Genomic DNA, 20,798 nt, shown 5'->3' on the forward strand with positions numbered 1-20,798 from the left:
TGCTTAAGTTAGAACGCTGGAGAGAACAGTAAAGAGTGCAAAGGAGGCTAAGAGTGTAGGTTGCGCTAGATCATTGAGTTAGCTCGAGAGAAAGTTCGAGTAAGTTCAAGATGAGATCTCAGATATTCCAGAGAGAGCCCTTTCCTTCAACTAGGGGGCTCTTATATATGAGCGTTCTTGTCTAATCGGGCGTAACCGCCACTGGACCTCTATCGTAGCCGTTATCTGCTAGGGCTGTGCGGGTAACCGTTGCCATGTACTACCCAATCGGGTGAGTGACATGTCCCGGAAGGACAGACATGCCACCACTTATCAAGAGACGTAGATGTAAGCTTGTCAGGCTGGCAGGGACTGCGCTATTGGTCAGGAGACGTGGCGCAATCTGAGGGTATGGTCTTGTCAGATAGAAGCTTCTTGAAAACATCGCGTCGTTTAGTAGCGAGCTACCCTGTCGCGAGCTACATTGTAGCGAGCTCCTGAGGGTATAGCTCGCGCTGTAGTGGGCTCCCCCTGTAGTGAGCTATGACGTAGCGAGCTGTCCTGCGGACTTGTTACTTAGTCGTGGTCAGGCTGTGATGATGAGCTATCAGTTGTGCTGAGTCATGTCCACGTGTCACTGTCTCAAGGGGTCGGGTCAAATCACCCTCCATCAAATACTATTATTATTCTCAAATAAATATTTCATTTGGTTAAAGTTAAATTATAAACTTTCAAGTATCCAATATTGTTAAATTGAATGAAATATAAAAGTAATTATTATTTCAGGAATTAGCTAAAAATCATAATTATAATAGATTAATTATTTAATAATAATAATAATTTAATATTACTGATTTCAAAATCAATCCACACATAATAAGAATTTATTATTACTAAATAATAGTAATAATAATATTATTGATTTCATAATTATTAATATATTATTAATCTATATTAACTCAATAAAGACATAGAATAAAAAAAATTATTCAAATTGCTACTAAATGAATGAACTAAAAATCTATGAGTATTCTAATTGACATGAATTTGACACATCAACATGCCCAAAATTATAATTTCAACCTACATTTCCTATTTCTATCTCCCAATTCCCATAATTCAAACATACCATTATGTTATGTACATGTTTCCCTACCTTTTTCCTAAAGATAAATTCTAGTCAATTTGCGTGCATTGTGTGGAGTTTAGACTTAAAACCCATAACCATGATCGACCAAAAGAAGCGTTGCCACCTAGCTTGGAGGTGACTTCCATACTTAGGATGGTCCCATTATTCTCCTTTCTTTCATGTTTCCTTTATTGGATGGGCTTTAGAATATTGATTAAATTATCAATTGATTGTAGCCATACATGATGGTTTGATTGTAGTCAGATATTTTTCATCTCTTACTTCAAAGGATGGATGCATCTACAAATGTTGTTTGGCATGGATTGTTTTTCATAGCAGCTCTTTGAATGATTTTCTTCATTCTTTGCCACTTTGAATGGATATCATTGAAATGCTTTTTATCAATTCATATGTTCCTAAATATTAAGTAGTATTGATGATATTATTGTAAACATCCATCTAATTTTACTATTTTATAAATAGATTAATGATTTCTAAGTTATTGATACTTTTTGGGGTGGGTTGCCCAATAGGATATTGATTTTTTATTGTTAAATAGTAAATTTCAAATTAAATGATATTGTATTTGCCCCTTACTTAGTATGGAGTCATTGTCTAGATAAAACATGGTAAGTCTCTTAAACCAAATAAATAGACTACCATAAATGTCTATTATAAATAATTAAAAAATGAAATAATTCAAATTAAATCAAATAATTACTTGCTGAAAATGACTAAATTAAGTAAATAATAATAACAATCAATTATTTATAGAAATAATTAATAATAATAATAATAATAATAATCAGTACTTAATTAAGAAAATAATAAAAAATGAAATAACAATCATCAATTATCATTAATGTTTATTCAAAGCATGCCCCATAAAAATTACCAACTACAGTAATTAAACCTCAAATATGAACCAATATTTATTAACATTCATTAAAATTGTTAAGCCAAATCATTAATGTTTATTCTTGAATGCACAATATGAATTAACAAATCTATTATATAATAATTATAGTTGGTTGGAAAAAATATTTTAAGTAAATATTTAAATAATTACAAATTTAGTTAATATCATTACTTTATAACAAAAATTTAAATTAAATACTAAAATAAATTAATAATAATAATAATGGTTAAATTAAATTAATAAACGATTCAAGTTGAATTTAATGACCCACATAATTTTACAGGTTTGACATATAAGGGTCAATTTATGTGGACCTGTAGATTGTATGAATGTCTTAAAAAATGGCAATTTATAAATAGTAACAAAAATGGTAATATATATAATTAACTTCCCCATACTTAGTATGGGGTCATTCATTTGTTACCATTTACAAAAATGAGAATGTTAACAATTTTTGTCAAAAAAAAACCTGATTTTACTTTTCCTTTTTTACCCTTTATGTTTTTTGTTTTTCCAATGATTTATTTAACTATCATGATTCATGATTTTTGTTTGTTAACAATTTTTAGTCAAAAAACCGGATTTTATTTGCCCTTTTTACTCTTTATGATTTTTGTTTTTTCAATAATTTATTTAGCTATCATGATTCATGAGGCCGTACACAATCCATCACACTTTTTCCAACCATAAAAAATAAGAATGCAAACTGTTAACATGGTTATATCTTGATTTTACTTTCCATCTTTACCCTCAACAATTTTTGTTTTCCAATATTTTTTTTTGATCGCTCAAGTATTTTATCTTTATCTTTATATCTATACCATTTATAAAAATGAGGATGTTAACAATTTTTAGTCAAAAAACCTGATTTTACTTTCCCTTTTTACCCTTTATGATTTTTGTTTTTCCAATAATTTATTTAATTGTCATGATTCATGATTTTTGTTAACAATTTTTAGTCGAAAAACTGATTTTACTTTCCCTTTTTTACTCTTTATGAGTTTTGTTTTTCCAATAATTTATTTAACTATCATGATTCATGAGTTCCTATTGTTCATCAAACCTTTTCCAATGATAAAAAATGAGAATGCAAATTGCTAACATGGCTGTATCATGATTTTACTTTCCATCTTTACCCTCAACAATTGTTGTTTTCCAATTTTTTTTTGATCGCTCAAGTATTTTATCTTATCATAAATGGCCACATACGCTCTCTGGTGGTGGCCTTGTTGCTATCTACTATTTTCATCAACTCATTGCAACTGTTCAAAATTTTTCATCAATTACAAACATGACACATAAGGACTACTAAATGGTGATTGGAGTTATCGTTATTTATGTTTTTGCTAAAATCATATATCAATCAATTATTCTATAAATTCATCCTGATATTTAGAATAAAAATAAAAAATTCATGAACCTCACTTAGAATTAACATAGTGCATGTGAAATCATCTAAACAGCAAAACTTGAAAAGAATACAAAAGACACCTCTTCTTGAATTAATATTAATTTTAGTTAGATAATAAGAATCCTATTATGGGCTTAATATTAATTTAGTACTAAAAAAATGAGAACATTGCAATTGGTTTGGCCAAAACACCTTGATTTTACTTTCCAACTTTATCCTCAACTTTCTATTTTTTTCAAATGAAAAAAATAATATAAATTACAAAAAAAAAAAGAAATACATAGAAAATTTACAAAAAAAATATATAGAAATTCATTGAAATTTCTATATCTATACCATATACTAAAAAAAATGAGAATGTAGAAATTGGTTTCGTCAAAACACCCAGATTTTACTTTTCACCTTTACCCTCAACTTTCTATTTTTTTCTCATTGTATATATATGTCATTGCAAAATAATTATGAAAAATCACATAAAATGAACAAACAATATAAATTACAAAAAAACAAAGAAATACATAGAAAATTTACAAAACAAATATAGAAAATCATAAAAATTGAATAAAAATAACATAAATTACAAATCTATACCATACTGAAAAATGAGAATGTTGCAATTAGTTTGGTAACAAGACCCTGATTTTACTTTCCAACTTTACCCTCAACTTTCTCTTTTTTTCCCATTGTATATATTGTCATTGCAAAATAATTGTGAAAAAAGCACAAAAAAATGAAGGCAATAATATAAATTACAAAAAAACAAAGAAAAATAGAGAAAATTTACAAAAAATATAAAAAATCATAAAAATTGAAGAAAAAACATAGATTACAAAAAACAAGGAAAACCATAAATTACAGAAAAATGAATAATAATTGTAGAATAAAATAAGAATTTATATCTACTACCATATATAAAAAATGAGAATGATTTAGTTAGTGTGGTTGAAAGACCCTGATTTTTCATACCAATACTACCCCTTAGTTTTTTTGTTTTTTCTAACATATCCCAATTCTATATGAGGGTGCATGATGGTAGTTGGCAAAAAAAAACCATTGTCTTTTCTTAAGAGGCATTGGGTGGGCACTTGACCCAACAACCCATTAATGATCCATTTTGGGTTCAACCCAAACCCACCATATCTCAACCCAACCTGCCCAACCCATTAATGTTTCACATAATACATAAATTCTAGAAAAATATAACTATAAAAAATACACAATATACAAATAAAGATAGAAAATGTAAAAAAATAACATAAATTAAAGGAAAAAATAAAAAATTCAAGATAATTATGAAAAACATAGAAAAGGAAGAAAATCATATAAACTACAAAAAACAAAGAAATGCATAGAAAATTTACAAAAAAGTGTAGAAAATCACAAAAATTGACAAAAAATAACAGAAATTACAATAAACAAAGAAACCCATAAATTAAGGAAAATGAATAGAAATTGCAGAATAAAAAATTTATAAAAAATACAAAAAATATAACAAAAATTACACAAAGATACAGAAATTTCACTCTATGGGCCCTAGACATGTTTGTCAGTTGGACACATATCTTATAAGGGCATTTGGCCTCTAGGACTGTATGTTATCATGTGTATGGTTGTTAAGTAGGACCTGCAACTCGTGTCCTTAGTCATAGGCAACACTATGACATTATGAATCGTTCAATTGTTTTATTCTTGGATAAATGTGTAGAGGTGATCAATGTGCCCAGAAGGTGTTTGCATACATGCTACTCTAGTGGTTGGTTGATAAATTTTGCTTCCAACTAATTTAGTAAATTAACATAATAGCTTAGTTTACTTCTAGCCATTAATAGTAATTATTTTCATAGGTTTTAGGTTATCACAAAACAGGAGATCAGTTAAGAGTGGCATCTCCAATTCTCCATAAATTTTGTGTTTCATTGGGATGAACTGTATCTATATATAATGTTGTTGAATGCAATTTTATCATTGATTTGGTGCATTAATGTTTCAAACTGATGCATTTACAACCAATATTTTATAAATTATAAAATTCAGATCTTGGCATTTTGTGAGGATAGTCTTTTTTTATGTATTATATAATTGTCTTAGAACTTGAACAGTATATGAACTTTCATCTATGCCCAAGATTTAAAAGCATAGTCAAACATCACCATCAATATTAAATACCCCATGCATCGCACGTGCCATTCCACTAGCTTATATATAATTTTAAAACTCAAATTATCCTTATGTTATTTTTAAAACAATAACTCTTACATATTTCCCTAAACAAAGTTCCATAGATAACAGTATGCCCTCTATAAAATAGGCCAATAAGGTGTTAATAGAACAGATTTTTGTTGGACCCACCCGAATCAAAACCGATATGAACAGGGTTAGAAAGTCCAATAGTCCAGAATTAATCATTTAAAGTATTTAGTAGATTGGATTGGACCTAGTCTATATGCAATGGATTTGCGTTAGATTGAGGCAAGGTTTAAAGTATCTTTTACGAACGATACGGTCCAAAACGCCTGTTCCCCATTTTTTTTAATAATAAAAAACAGTTTATAATCTTTCCAAAAACCCAAAGTTTGAAAAAAAAAACTAAAAAAAAATAAGTGTTTCGGCCATTTCTAAGTACAGATACGATATGGCCGAAACTCGTATCGTATCGATACTTTGAACCTTGGATTGAGGGGGGTGGGGGTTGAACCAATATCTGGTCGGTAAGACCGTAAGAGTAAGGAGGTGCTAATGGATAAAATTTGGATTGAATGCAACCAAAATTAAAACCAATTTAAACAGATAAGACAGCCAAATAAGACATCGAATTGAATCAGTCTGGTCCAAAATATTTATTGAATCGGATTGAGCCTGGTCTATTTATAATGAACTCATGTTAGACCGAATTCGGTTGGACAAATATCTGGTCCAGTGACAGCCCTATAGAAAGTGCTGCTGCTGAGCAATTCGTTTTTAACGCTTTGAATGAGCAATTTTCAAATATACAATGTTTGATAATAGGTATTTTCCTAGTTTTAAACAATGTTAATGTTATTGTCAGTCCATAAAATCTCAATGGGCAATATGATAATTTTACTTTCATTGTTAGGCTCGTTTAGTTTAGTAGGGTAAAATTCTCAAAATCTATATGTATGGGGTTTTTGTTGCAACCCCTTAGGCTGTGTTTGGTTTGAAAGAAAATGTAGAAATTATAATTTATCCAATGAAAACAAATAAATTATATATTCAAATTCTTCTCATTAAGTCATATATTTAAGGCAATAATTCCCATTAACATTTATTAAATCATATTTTATACTACAATACTCTTATTTTTTCAAAATTCTATTTTAATAGATATTAGAAATCAAATAATGATTACAATTACTAATAAATGTGATTTATTTAATAATAATAATTTTAACTACTATAATAATTATTAATGTTAATAATTACTATACACAGTTACTAATAAGATTGTTTAATTATAGATAATTAAAATATAAAAATTAAATAATTCTAATTAATTGTATGATTGTTGTTATTTGGAGAGTTAAGTCATAATATTAATTATATTAAATCAATTAAAAATAAATCTGCTTAGAAAATTTAATAAATAAAAATAAATTAATTATATGTATATATTAAATTATATGAAATTAAAAAAAAACTATAAGTTTATCTTAAATAACAAAACAACTTAAATAAACAAAATTATGTAAACAAAATAATTATATAACAAAATGTTGATATTATGTAATAACTTAAAAATATTTTTTGGAGATATTACAAAATAGAATAATGATTACAAATAATAAAAATATCATTTCACTTATATCAATTAATAATTCCAGAAGTTTTTTAGTATTTATTTATTATAGATTAAACTATTATTGGAGATTACACTATTTATTGATTAATTTAATATATTTCAAGTATATTTGTTGTTGAAAATGATTGATTATTGTTGGTAACTGAGTTTACTATATTTAAATTTATGCATTTTATCTTCTTAAAATAATTGCATATTTGTTGAAAAAGCAGTATTACTTGAAAATGTTGTCATTTGAAAATCTTCATTTTAATTTGATGACTATTCTTATTTGGAAAATTTAATTAGAAAATTACCAATAATTGATTTTAAGTTAATTAACAAGATTCAGTTAACTAACTATTGTTGGAAATTAATATAGATTTGTTGAAAAATAATAGTAATTAAAAAAATAAACAGAAAATATAATGATTTCCATAAATTAGTAGAATTGAACATAATTTAACCAAGAAAAATTTGTCACAATTACCAAAAATTACCAAAATGAATTAACATTATTCCTAATAATATTATAAATTACTAAAAATCAACATAATTAATTATCCTTAATTTTCAAAAAATAATATTAATTATCAACAGATAATATAAAAAACAAAAAATTATCAATAATTATCATAAATAATCAACATAAATTACGAATATTAACCAAGAAAATAACCAAAAACAAATTACGAATACTACCAAAAAATATGATAAATTACCAAAAATTAATGTAAATAATCAACATAAATAATTATTAATAATCTTCAAAAAATAATATTAATTACCAATAATCAATATAAACAGCAAAAAAATTATGAATAATCACTATAAATTATCATAAATTAGTAGAGATGATAAAAAATTAACCAATAAAATAACCAAAAATAAATTTCCAACATTACCAGAAATTATGATAAAATACAAAAATTAACGTAAATTACAAAAAACATAATAGTAATTACCAGAAAATTTTAATAAAATACCATAGCTTTTCACAAATTATTAGAGAATAACAGAAATTAATCAAGAAAATAACCAAAAATAGATTACCAATATTTCCAAACAATATGATAGTTTCTAGAAATTAATAGAAACAATAGAAAATTACCAATATTTAATAAAAAATGTCATAATTACCAAAAATTATCCAAAACATTACCAAAAATGAATTAATATTATTTCCAATAAATATGATAAATTACCAAAAATAAATATAAATAGTTATCAATAATCTTCAAAAATAATTGTAATTAGCAAAAATTTATCAAAAATTAACAAAAATTATCATAAATTAGTAGAGATGAATAGAAATTAACCAAGAAAATAACCTAAAATAATTTACTAATATTTCCAACAAATATGACAGGGCCTGTTTGGCAAGTCTTTCCACGTGGTCTTTCATTTGAAGCCCATAAGACTAGAAATCAGTCTATTCCCGCTTGGCTAGCACAAGATCTTTTCGCCAAAAGATATTGCGTTGAAAAGCCTAGAGAAGCACAAGATCTTTTATGCCCTGTTAGAGCTTCCCCATACGTGTGCAATTTCTCACACGCATACAAAAACGAACAGTATCCCCCGATGCTAAACCCCCCAAACCCCTCTCATTCGCACACTGGACACTTTCGCTCTCATTTCTTACAGGTTCGCTTTGTCCTCCATCCCCTTCATCCTCCTCCTCCTCCTCCTCCTCCTTCTTCTTCTTCTTCTTCTCCTGCTCCGTTGTCGCCATCCTCTTCTTCGTCTCTCTTCTGTGGTTCCACTAATATTTTTCCCCTCTTTTATAGGAGATTACAAGCATTTGGTGCTCATGGATCTCTTGGCGTTGGTAGTCTGTTATTCAAGTGGTGGTTTGCGCAGGTACAACCCCCATCCCAATATGTACTATTAGGGTTTTTTTGCAACATCCATTGTCTTAGGTTTAAACTTCTATATGTTTCCTTTTTTTTGAAGGTAAATAAAAATTGTTAGGTTTAAACTTCTAATGTTAGGTTTGCCATGTACAACCCCCATCCCAATATGTATTGTTAGGGTTTTTTTGGAACATCCATTGTTCTTGTATCTGCACATCTTAGGTTTAAACTTTTATACGTTTGTTCCTTTTTTTTTTATTCTTGTGTATGATGTTGTGGCTTATGTGGCTACCCAACCCGGAGGGGGGGACGAATTTGGATATGGGGTTTGGAGTTGCCACCTAAATTTTTGGAATTGGGAATTTAAGAAAACCTGGGAGTTTTCAAGAAAGACATTTTGCTTTCTTGGTGACTCATTGCCCAATGGGGATGAGACTCTTAGGTCCCAGGGACCAAGGTACGGTGTGAGAAGGTGTTAGGCACCCCACACTAACCCGGTTAAACAGGCCTCTACTTCACCAATATTTCAAGGAAGACAATATATTTGGGCTTAAAAAAATAAATTAGCTAACTAATAGCTGAAAAAAAGGTTTATCCATAAATAACAAGATAATGCTAGAAATGAGAAAAACAATTATGAAAAGGATGGATAAAATAAATTATTTAACTAAACTAATGATCCAAACAATTACCAAATTGCAAGAAAAAGGACTAAATCAACAAAAGACTAATTAACGAACTAAGACAAAGATTTGAAAACTATTGAAACTTGCTAGCTACATATGTTGGAATTGTGAGAAGCAATGTAAAAAAGTAGATATACATAATCTAAAACATGTATTGGATTGTATGCCTAAATATGCAATGACTACGTGAATGGTGATCGTGGATGGAGGGATTTCCAATGGACTCACTAACTTGTGACATTGCATGTCCAATAACTAAATGTTTCATGCACGGTATGAATGGTGAGGGCATCTAATAGATCTTTATCTATCATGTGGTGGACTTCCATGAAGTAAGGACATAAATGTTTGATGAATGTGAATGAGAAGGCTTATCACGGGATGTAAAATGGTTCTAATGCAAACTTCCAATGGTGGGACAAATTGCTAAAAAAAAAAAGAATAAAAAAACTAACATCTTGTTGTGATAAACATAAGTAATAAGTGCAAGGGGATAAACGACATATAATGGACTATCATTAAGTGTAATCAACTGACACCAAAAAATAAAAAGAGACATAAAACAAGAAAATAGATTGGAGTAATCTCTATTATACTATTTAGAGAAAGAAAAAAGAAAATAAACCAGAAATCATCAAGAAAATGGAAGAAGAATAACCATGTTGCGATTTAAATAAAAGAAAAAAACTTGAAAGAATGTGCATAACTGTTAGTTAAAAAAACAATTCTATAACCAACATACTAAGATCTGCAAAGGATATCCATTCAAATAAAGAGAACGCACCTTGGAAATGACTTGCGAAGGTTGCCTTACTACTCCAAACGTAACATTCAACATTTCTCAAACATGCAACCAAAACCATTGACCTCGATTGCCACTCTTGCTGCATTTCTTTGGATTGAGTGATCCCCAAGCTTTAGAATGAACTTTGGTCCATTTTGCCGACCAAGGACGTTGGTTATGTAGCCCAAATGGTGTGTAACCACTGCTGAATGCTTGTACATTTCTGCTACACTGATATTGCTTCAAGAAGGTTTCATACTTCTTCTCTTGAATTGAGGCATGACCCAATGGTGTTGTTTGGTTTCAGATTGATATGAGTGACTCTAGGGACACTGAAGAGTGAGTGGGGAGGCTTTGGGACGTTGGTAATGGCTGTGGGAGAGCTCTCTCCCTAAGCTAGCTTGTGTCTAGGATGTGAGAAAGGGGTGGCATTTATAGATTTTTTGAGAGGAGAATGGAGGGCTGAGATGGGAGATAAAGGAGATCAATGGCTGATGTTTAAATGGTTTTTGGAGGGAGATTGATTGAGAGAATGGGCTCTCAAGACAGTTTTGTGAGAGATTCTCTCAATCAAACAAGGCAAATTAGTGAAAGATTTCACCAATTTACTTAACTTGGACATTCCAAGTTTAGGTGATTGGCTTGATTGATTGGAGGCTATAGCTGGTCAAATCTTAGATTTTAAGAGGTTTCTAGAGGCTGAGGGGAAGTTTTGGTCATGAAATGCCCTAGGTTCGAAGTTATTGTGAAGCGGATTCCAAATGGAGAGCCCAAATCGAGTCTAACTTCGGGTCTCAAGATGGAGGAGCAAACGGTGTCGGAATTGGACGATCTTGGTATCATTGGACTCGGAATTCCTAGCTTTATTCATATACAAGGTTCAATTTCAGATTTCTGAGAGTTAGGATTTAGGATCAGAGTTGATCATGACCGGACGATCGGAATCGGTTTTAGATTCGGGTCTCAAGATGAAGGGGTAAACAGTGTGGGATTTGGGTGATCTTGGTGTCATTGGATTTGGATTTTCAGGTTCTACATGCCTATAGTTTTGGATTTCTGATTTGGTGTGAAATGTGGTTTAGGGTCAAAATGACTCTGATCGGACGATTGGAATCAGTTTTGGCTTTGGGTCTAAAGATGAAGGGGTAAACAGTGTCGGATTTGGGTGATATTGGTGTCGTTGGATTCAAATTTCTAGGCTCTATGTACCTATGGTTTTAGATCCTTGAGGCTCCAACTTTTATAAAATTCCAAAAATACCCCCAGTTTGGCTGAGAGGTTAACTGAAGTATACTTGAAGCTCAAAGTGCTGTAGAATGACTAAAGAAAGCAAAAATGGGGTGTCTACAACTTACATAACAAAAAATTTCAGAAGAATGGGGGCTTGGTTTTGTGTGAAGTTGATGGTCTCATCAATACAAAGGTTAAGATGGCCCTATTATTTATTGTTTTCATTGTTGTTATCATTGTTCATTTCTACTGGAAACCTAAATGTACCTCATCTCTCAGTTCTCGAATGTAGCCAACAACTAGAAGGTGCATTTCTTGACGAATGATTCAAGAGGCTCTCAGAGCAAAATGGTGTACGGGGTGGGGTACATTGACCAGCAAAAGCTAGAGAGTGAGGAAAGGGCATTTAAAAGCACTTGTTTATGTGGCTACTATCTATTTATGCAATGAAAAAAAAAAAGGGAAAAGGAAAAAACAAAAAAGAAAGTGCGGGTGAGATCTTGTGTAACAATATTTAAGGGTTCATAGCTGTATCGGATGCATAACAAGTGTATGTGGATGATCATAAAAGCTTGTCTCATGCCCAAAACCCTAAGAACCATGAACAACTCCTTTTGGATAAAATTTGCTGTACATATTGGTTGTAAAGGCAATCCTTGATTTGATGCAAATTATTTGAGAAATCATCCAATTCTCTCTCTCTCTTTCTCTCTCTCATACACAGTAAAGTACCAATGAACACCAAACATCTCCAAGCAGTGGGCCCATAAATGAACACACCAAATATCTCCAAGTAGTGGGTCCATAAAATTTGACTAGTAAGGAGGATTATGCAAATTCTGGCTCCAAGCAGTAGGCCCTCAGATGAATGACTGTTTGATGATCCAGCATTGTTTTCTTTCATGAATTCCAGCATTGTTTTCTTGCAGGATCCACCTTAACATGCATTGTTTTCTTTCATGGAGTCCAACTTCTATTAGGAGGACACCAAAATTGTAGACAACACTTTTCTCATTTAAGAAAAAATTTGCTTAACCCATACATTACCCGCAAGAAAACATCTACTAAGCTAAGTTTCTCTTTGATAGCCTTTGCTTTGTATCTAAACACTTACTGCTTTGTTATTACTTGGAAGAAAACATTCACACAAGCTTCTTTGCTCTGTTATTGCTTTGTTATATATTCAGTGCATTGGTTGTATATATTGGTTAATGTGGGTTGTATCAGCTATTTGCTGAAACTATCATAACCTTGTTATTGCTTATAGGATTCTATCCACTTACGAACATTCAAAGGGAATATCTACTTCAGGTGACTCATATAATCATCAAACCTTTTATTTTTATTTATTTTTTTAGTTGATTGGAAAAAAATATGATTATTCTAGAAATTTTCAACAATATTGTGTTAGTAACCAAAAGTTTCATGATGATTAGATGGCAACTACTGTATCTAACACATCTTTTGAAAATGCTCCCGTCACAAATGCAAACTGGACACCTACACAAGAAAAATTTTTCATTGATTTACTTGTACAACAAGCCTAGAGTGGGGGAACGATAGCTGGTTGTTTGAAACCAACTACTTGGAAAGAGGTGAGATAGAGTTTTTTTTTTCACACAATTTGGCCTGAAGTTCAATATGAAATCGTTTAGTAAAAAGTACAAGACTTAAAAAGTAGATATAAGGAGTTTACAAAGCTGAGATATGGGCAAACCGGATTTGGTTGGGATGAAGAGAAGCAAACGGTTGTAGCCTCACAAGAGACATGGGATAACTATTTGACGGTATTTGCTAAAAATATATGATTTTTTATTTAAATTTAATACGTTACATACAAATTGATTGGTGTCCCAATGTCTTTTTTTTTTATAGGCTAATCCCAAGGCCGAAAAGTTTTGTACTATGGGTTTCCCGGAGTACAACAACCTAGAGGTCATATTTGGGGGAACAACACCCATTGGAAGGTTTTCAGCATCATTGGCATGAGGCATAGAGTCCTTACCCGAGATGAGGGAAACATCTCAAATGACCTACCTGTTGATGAGACCCAACATCCATCAATAGGAGTTGATGAACCAAGCAACGGTGATACTAACCAGGTCTCAGCTACAAGCACCAAAACTCCACGTAGGAAAAGACCATTCGATTTTTGTGGTGCAGTGGTTGATCAGTCTACATTAGTTGAAAAGAGGTTTGGTAGGCTGGTTGAGGCAATAAATGGATTATGAACAAGAATAGGTAATCCAACATCCATGTCTTCTATGCTAGCAGAGGTGAACACCATTGAAGGGCTTAACCTTTTTGACTATGATAGGATATATGAAGTTTTCCATGATCCAGCAGCAAGAGAGTTTTATTTGAACATGGTGGTTGTCTGACTTTGATTAAAAAGTTGTCTAGTATTTTGCCTTTTGGGCTTTTTTTTTTGTGAGATGATTAACCTTGGAATACATATGACTTGATGGGTTGCTTTTTATTTTTTTTAATGATGAATGGATGGTTTGATAGATACTTATTGTGAAGATAGGTTTATATACTTTTGCTACTTTTTTTTTATGGTTATAATTACAAGTTGGATGGATGTAAATGTTAGTGAATGCAGGTTTTAGTTACTTCCATTTTTTGTTAATGGTATATAGGTACATGGTGAATGGATAGATTTGGGGATAGATGTATGATGAATGCAATTTTGTCTGCTCTTATTTGTATGATTTTTTTCCTTGTTGGCTACACTTGACATATGCCCATGGTGTATGTATGAGTTGGGCTTGAGGCAAATGGGTGATTAATGAATAGCAGCTGGATGATTATCATGGTGTAGGTGTCAATATATGCTTATGGGTCACCACCATAAGCATTTTTCATTTGACATTGTGATCTAACCTTGATATGCATCTTATAGTCATTCATTATTCATATGCCAGATCAAAATTGTTGTTAGCCCTATTAGATTGTAGTGTTTTCAGCAATTGCACTTGTTGCAATTGATGACGAAGAGAAACTAATGATGACAAATATCCTCCTTGCGAGAGAATTAGAGAAAGAATTGATGTCAATCCCTAAGACACTGTACCATGATGACATACTGACAGGGTTAGAATATTTAAAGAATGTCATCTACAGTGGTGGCACTAGATGCTTAGATATGTTCAGACTAATACCAATAGTGTTTCTTAGATTAGTAGCCTCGTTGAGACAAAGAGGGTTAGTGAAAGACAGTTGGTATGTATAAGTTGATGAGCAAGTTGAGATTCTATTACAAGTGATAGGGCCCAACAAATCAAATCGGGATACTGTAGACTGTTTGTAGAATTCTAGTAAAACAATTTTACGACACTTTAATACTGCTTTGAAGGCCATCTGTGAGTTTGGGAAAGAAATTGTGCAACCCGGTGATATGACAGTTGTGCTACTCCAGATTCTCAATAATCTAAAGTATTTTCCATGGTTTGATGTAAATCATTATATTTGTCAGATGTTTTACTTCTCTTTGAACTATTACGTACAAAACTTTTGCATTTCTCCCCCTTTTTTGCAGAATTGTGGTGTTGCTATAGATGGTACACGTCCATGCATGTGTTCTAGCTAGTAAACAAATGCCATTTAGGGGACGCAAGTAACCACCTAGAATGTCATGTGTGCATGTTCATTTGACATGCTATTCACTTTCGTTGTAATAGGATGGGAGGGTGTTGCTCATGATTCAAGGGTATTTTTGGAAATAGTCAAAAGCACAAATAACATGTTTCCTCTACCACCAGAAGGTCAATAAAACAACCATAAATAAGTATGATTGTATGAAAGTCACTAGTACATTGATAAATATGGTTGCATTTTTTTGTGTAGTAAAGTATTATGTTGTTGATTCGGGCAATACAAATATGCCTAGATTTCTATCTCCATACCGATCTGAGAGATACCACTTAAGAGGTTTTCATGGGTGAGGTGGTTGGCCAAGGAATGGTGAAGAATACTTTCATTATGTGCATTCTTCACTTAGGAAAATGTCATAGAGCAGTGTTTTTGAGTTTTGAAAGCATGTTTCCCAATTTTGAAGTTGATGCCTCCTTTTGTGTGCTATACAATTTCATCCATATGTCACGGATAGAGGATCTGTATTGGAATGGATTCCTACAAGAGTATGTTCCCATTGAAGGAGAAGGATGGGTGTTTCATAATGTAGCACATACTCCTGTTGACATTGGGTTATAGGCCACTAGACGAATGGAACAAGTTAGAGATGAAGTCATGTTTAAGATGGCTGATCACTACAACTTACGTGTTAATCGTAATTGACCAAGAAATAGGAGACGATCTATATAGCTTGTGTGGGTTTTGATTTGATACTTGGACTGTTTGTTTTCTCTTTGAGCTTGTATGTGTACTTCCCACTGTTTGTGTTAGTTTAAACTTATATGTGTACTGCTTGGTTATTACTTGTTTGTATTTCCTAATGTTCGGATGTTATGAATTAATTGTACTTGTTGAATGGTAGTTATGGCCACTATTCATAAGGGACCTATTTGTGCATGTGGACGAGGACGTATAAGGTTATTCATGGCAAAAACCGAAAAAAAATATGAAAGATGGTTTTATAAGTGCCCTAGTGGTGAGGTATGAAACCAACAAATCAATATTTGTGAGTCATACTAAATATGAAAAATGAGTAATGTGTAATTGGTTTTTGTTGTTATTATATTTGAGCCACATGAATACGACTTCATGTGGGCAGATAATTATACACCGGACGAGCCTCAAGTGCAAATCATTGAACAATACAACAATGGTCATGACAATGCGAACTATAAGAAGAAGCGTGTTGTTGCACTTGGAGTATGTACATTGTGGAAATATGTGTTTCATCATTTTCATGATGCTGTTAATTATCATTTTGTTAGTATGGAAATGACTTATAAGGATACCCTGAGAAAATTCTTATGAACATATTTATGTTTGGTACACCTATTTAGATATACAATATCATATTAAATTCGAGTGGACCCTACAAATGGTTTGTAGACCGACATTAAGAACATGAGGACCCTAGTTAAAATTAAATTCAAGTGAGCCTCACAAATGGTTTGTAGACCGACATTAAGGACATGAGGACCCCGGTCAAAATTAATATTGAGTGGGCCCCACAAATGGTTTGTAGACTCCACATTAAGGATATGAGGACCCTAGTCATGCTAAAGCAATACAGGGACCATATGGTGTTTATAATCAATGCAAGATAGTACTAAGTATGTGTGGAGCCCACAAACATACCCGGATCAATTCAAGGTAATTGGAACCCAGAATACCCTAATCCAATGTCATTTGGGTCACTGTGACCCAACCATGATGGATCAACTATTATATTATTAGTCAAACCAATTAAAATTAATCCAAGTGGGCCCCACAAATGGTTTTTGGACCCCACCAATGCTAAAGCCATATGGGATAGTACTTAATATATGTGGGGCCTAGACATTGTTATTATAGATGGGTCCCACGTATCCACCATGGTTTTGGGCCACTGTAACCCAATCATGATGGGTCAAGTGTCAAACATGCACAAGTAACCCACACTTACCAAATGGTCTTTGGGCTGATAATGTCTTCCAACAGAATGATGAATATGTGCACTTGCCAAACGGTCTTCAGGTTGCCCAGATCTTATGTCAAAAGCTTAATGCATCTTTTGACTATCAGAGCTATAAGAAGATCTTCTCAAAAAGACTTGCTAACGAGCCCATAGTTTACCTATAATCATCATAAATTACCATAAGTTACATACAATATGTATTGCATGTCTTGATAATTGATTTTAACGTGATTACATACCATATGACAAGCATGAGCTAGTAATTGATTTTGCTATGATTACATACATTATGTCTTAGTTACATTTTATTATAATTGTTCTAATTGATTTATATCTTGTATTATACATCACAACTTTAGAAATATGAACTAATGTTAGTTAAGATTCTGTTATCTTTGAAACAATTTCAAGAACTATCTAGGCCTCCCTACATGTGGCAAGTAGATTCGAGTAAGGGCTTTTAGAATAATTGTACATCTTAAATGTATGAAACATTATTACTTAAGCCTCTCCTATATATATTCTCCAAGAAAGTAGGACAATGGCATGCAAAGAAAGCATTAAATATGAATTAAATCAGGGGGTCATTGTTCTTAAGATGATTATCCAAAGAAAAGCAAAGATGATGTTTCTTAAGATGATTATAAAACATGCTTCATAATATATAAATTGTCTATAGAGGGTATTCTTATTGAAATATAAGATTGGGGAGAGAAACTTGAACAATTAGATGTGCAAAAAAGTTTTGATGAGGTCATCTATACTAATAAAAGGACATTCAAGTGTTGTTGTTCTATGAAGATTAAATGGAAGATGGAGTTGAGAGAGATCTTTCAAGTGTAAACATTGTTTTGCACTTATGTTGATTGAAGGAAAAATTAGTAAGTCTTCAAAAGTTAACCCAAGATTTACTCTATTTTGTCAAGATGGAAAAGTGAAACTACCATTGCTTCCCGCTATACTATAATATTTAAAATCGCTTCCTGATGACAAAATATTTTGAGAAATATGTTGATCCATCAATTGTTCAAGTGTTACAAAGTATGTTAGATTTACTAAATTCATATGTAAATACTTTTCGAATGGTAGGAGGTTTCCTTATTCATGAACATGTTCCTAATTTACATATATAGATCATAGAACCAAGGCAAGGAAGACAATATATAAGGCCAATAATGGACGAAACAACTACATTGATAGTTGGTGATAGAGTTGAAGAAGCTATGGATTGAGATATTATTTTCTAAACAAAAGAGGGTATTTTGCAAAAAATTGATGAAACTCACCCATCATATGTCACTTCAATATCCATTATTATTTTCACATGGTACCAATGGGTGGCAAACTAACATAGCATTAGAAAGAAAAATTTCATTGAGAGAAATGAAAAAAAAAACACTTTTAAAAGGAAGAAAATTATTTCAACGGTATGTGATTGATTCATATGCAATAGTTGAACATGTTCGATTAAAGTATATTGTGTTAATTCAAAAGAATTTACATTTCGATTTATATAAAGACTTAGTGCCCGTTTGGCAAGTCTTTTCTAGAAGATCTGTTGCAAGATCTAATAGTTAAAAGACATGGTTAGCTTTTGCAAATAGATCTTGGAAGACCAAAGACTATTTGGTTGAAATATTTTTCATAGATTTTCGGAAAGATCATAAAAGCTAAAAGGCCATTTGTTAATGCAATGAAAATATGTGTTATGTATATATGAATGTCTTGTGTGTGGGCCAAAAAACCTTTCATTTAACACATGTGGGACCCACATGCAAGTCTAAATGTGCCTTTCATAGTTGTGGGCCCCATGTGCAATTATCATAAATGGCCCCACACGCAAGCCCACCTATCCATATTTTCATTATGGAGTCCACAAATATTTTTCAATGTGTGCTTCATATGCCATTAATGGACATGTATGTGGGGCCTACATACATTTTTTTAAGGTGGGTCCCACATAGCATTGGTAGACATGTATCTGGGGTCCATGAGTCTCATCATTAAATTCCATTATTAAATCCATACACAATAAGTGTTAGCACAATGAAATTTTATATTTTTAAAATAAACCTAGAAATGAAATCATATTTTCCATCTAGGTGGTGGGTAGTTCAACTATTTGGGTCAAATGGATAATTCCATGATATATAATTTTTAAAATAAAGAAACTTTTGAAAAAAAATGGACACATTTCTATTATTATATATTTGTCGTATATTAAAAAAATAAGTATGATAAAATAGACATAATTTTATTAATGATTGACTTGGAATATGCAACTTAAGACTAATGGGAAATGAAATCATTTCCCTATCTAGGGGTGGTTAGTGGTTGAACATTTCAAGTCAAATGGGTTAACTTGTGATGTATAATTAAAAATAAAATTATTAAAGTAGAATAATACAAACAAATATGACAAAATTTTGAGCACATCTATAATATTATATAGGGAAAATTATAGATTAGTACCTTGTACTTTGGTTTTAGTCTCACTTTGGTCAATGAACTTTAAAATGTGTCAATCCAGTACCTAAACTTTCAAAATGTGCTAGTTTAGTCCCTGTCATTAGCAATTGGTCAATTACCTCTATCACATAATGACATGTGCGACTTAAAACTTTTAAAAATATCAAAAATAAATTATTAAAGTAGAATAATACAAACAAATATGAAAAAATTTGAGCACATCTATGATATTATATAGGGAAAATTATAGATTAGTACCTTGTACTTTGGGCCTAGTCTCACTTTGGTCCCTGAACTTTAAAATGTGTCAATCCAGTACCTAAACATTCAAAATGTGCTAGTTTAGTCCTTATCGTAAGCAATTCGTCAATTACCCCAATCACGTGACAACATCTGCGACTTAATACTTTTGAAAATGTCAAAATTACCTTTTCACAGTATTCATCATCTTCTTCCTCAAAAATCAAGATTGAACTAAAGCAACAAAACAGTTTCTGACAAATTGCTTTTCTCTATTTCTTCTAAGAGATTTAGGCATTTGGATGGTTGATAAAGAAAATTAGATGCCACCTGAATAGGGATGTAAATAGATCGGATCATGATCCGATCCGATTCGATATATGTTATATATTTATTTATATAAATATATAGAATACATATGTATATGTTATTTATTTATTTACAAATAATTATTTATATTGTATTTTTATAAATTTGTTATATTATTTATTTTCTATAAAAGCATGTATATATATGATGAAAGTAATTAAAAAATATTTGTATTTTTGTTTTTCTTTATTTAAATTGGTATATTTTATTTTTTTTAATAATTTATTAATTTGTAAAGAAAACAAGTGAGATCAGATCAAATCCAAGGATACGACTTACTGATATGATTCAAATTCAGATTGAGGCCTATTAGATCAGATCAAATCCGCCATGAACAATGCTA

The 20,798-nt window shown here is 31.3% G+C and overlaps 1 long non-coding RNA gene across 1 annotated transcript; it reads left to right on the forward strand.

Moving 5' to 3' along the window:
* Positions 1 to 8,617: 8,617 nt before the first annotated feature.
* On the forward strand, positions 8,618 to 16,811 carry LOC148875368 (uncharacterized). The gene is made up of 4 exons (XR_016105344.1): positions 8,618 to 8,878; positions 9,022 to 9,094; positions 13,055 to 13,098; positions 16,286 to 16,811. It is a non-coding gene; the product is annotated as an uncharacterized LOC148875368 (long non-coding RNA).
* Positions 16,812 to 20,798: the final 3,987 nt, after the last annotated feature.

This window comes from Nelumbo lutea, chromosome 1, assembly GCF_056320005.1.
Source record: "Nelumbo lutea isolate HS-2025 chromosome 1, American lotus-T2T, whole genome shotgun sequence".
NCBI classification, from domain to species: domain Eukaryota; kingdom Viridiplantae; phylum Streptophyta; class Magnoliopsida; order Proteales; family Nelumbonaceae; genus Nelumbo; species Nelumbo lutea.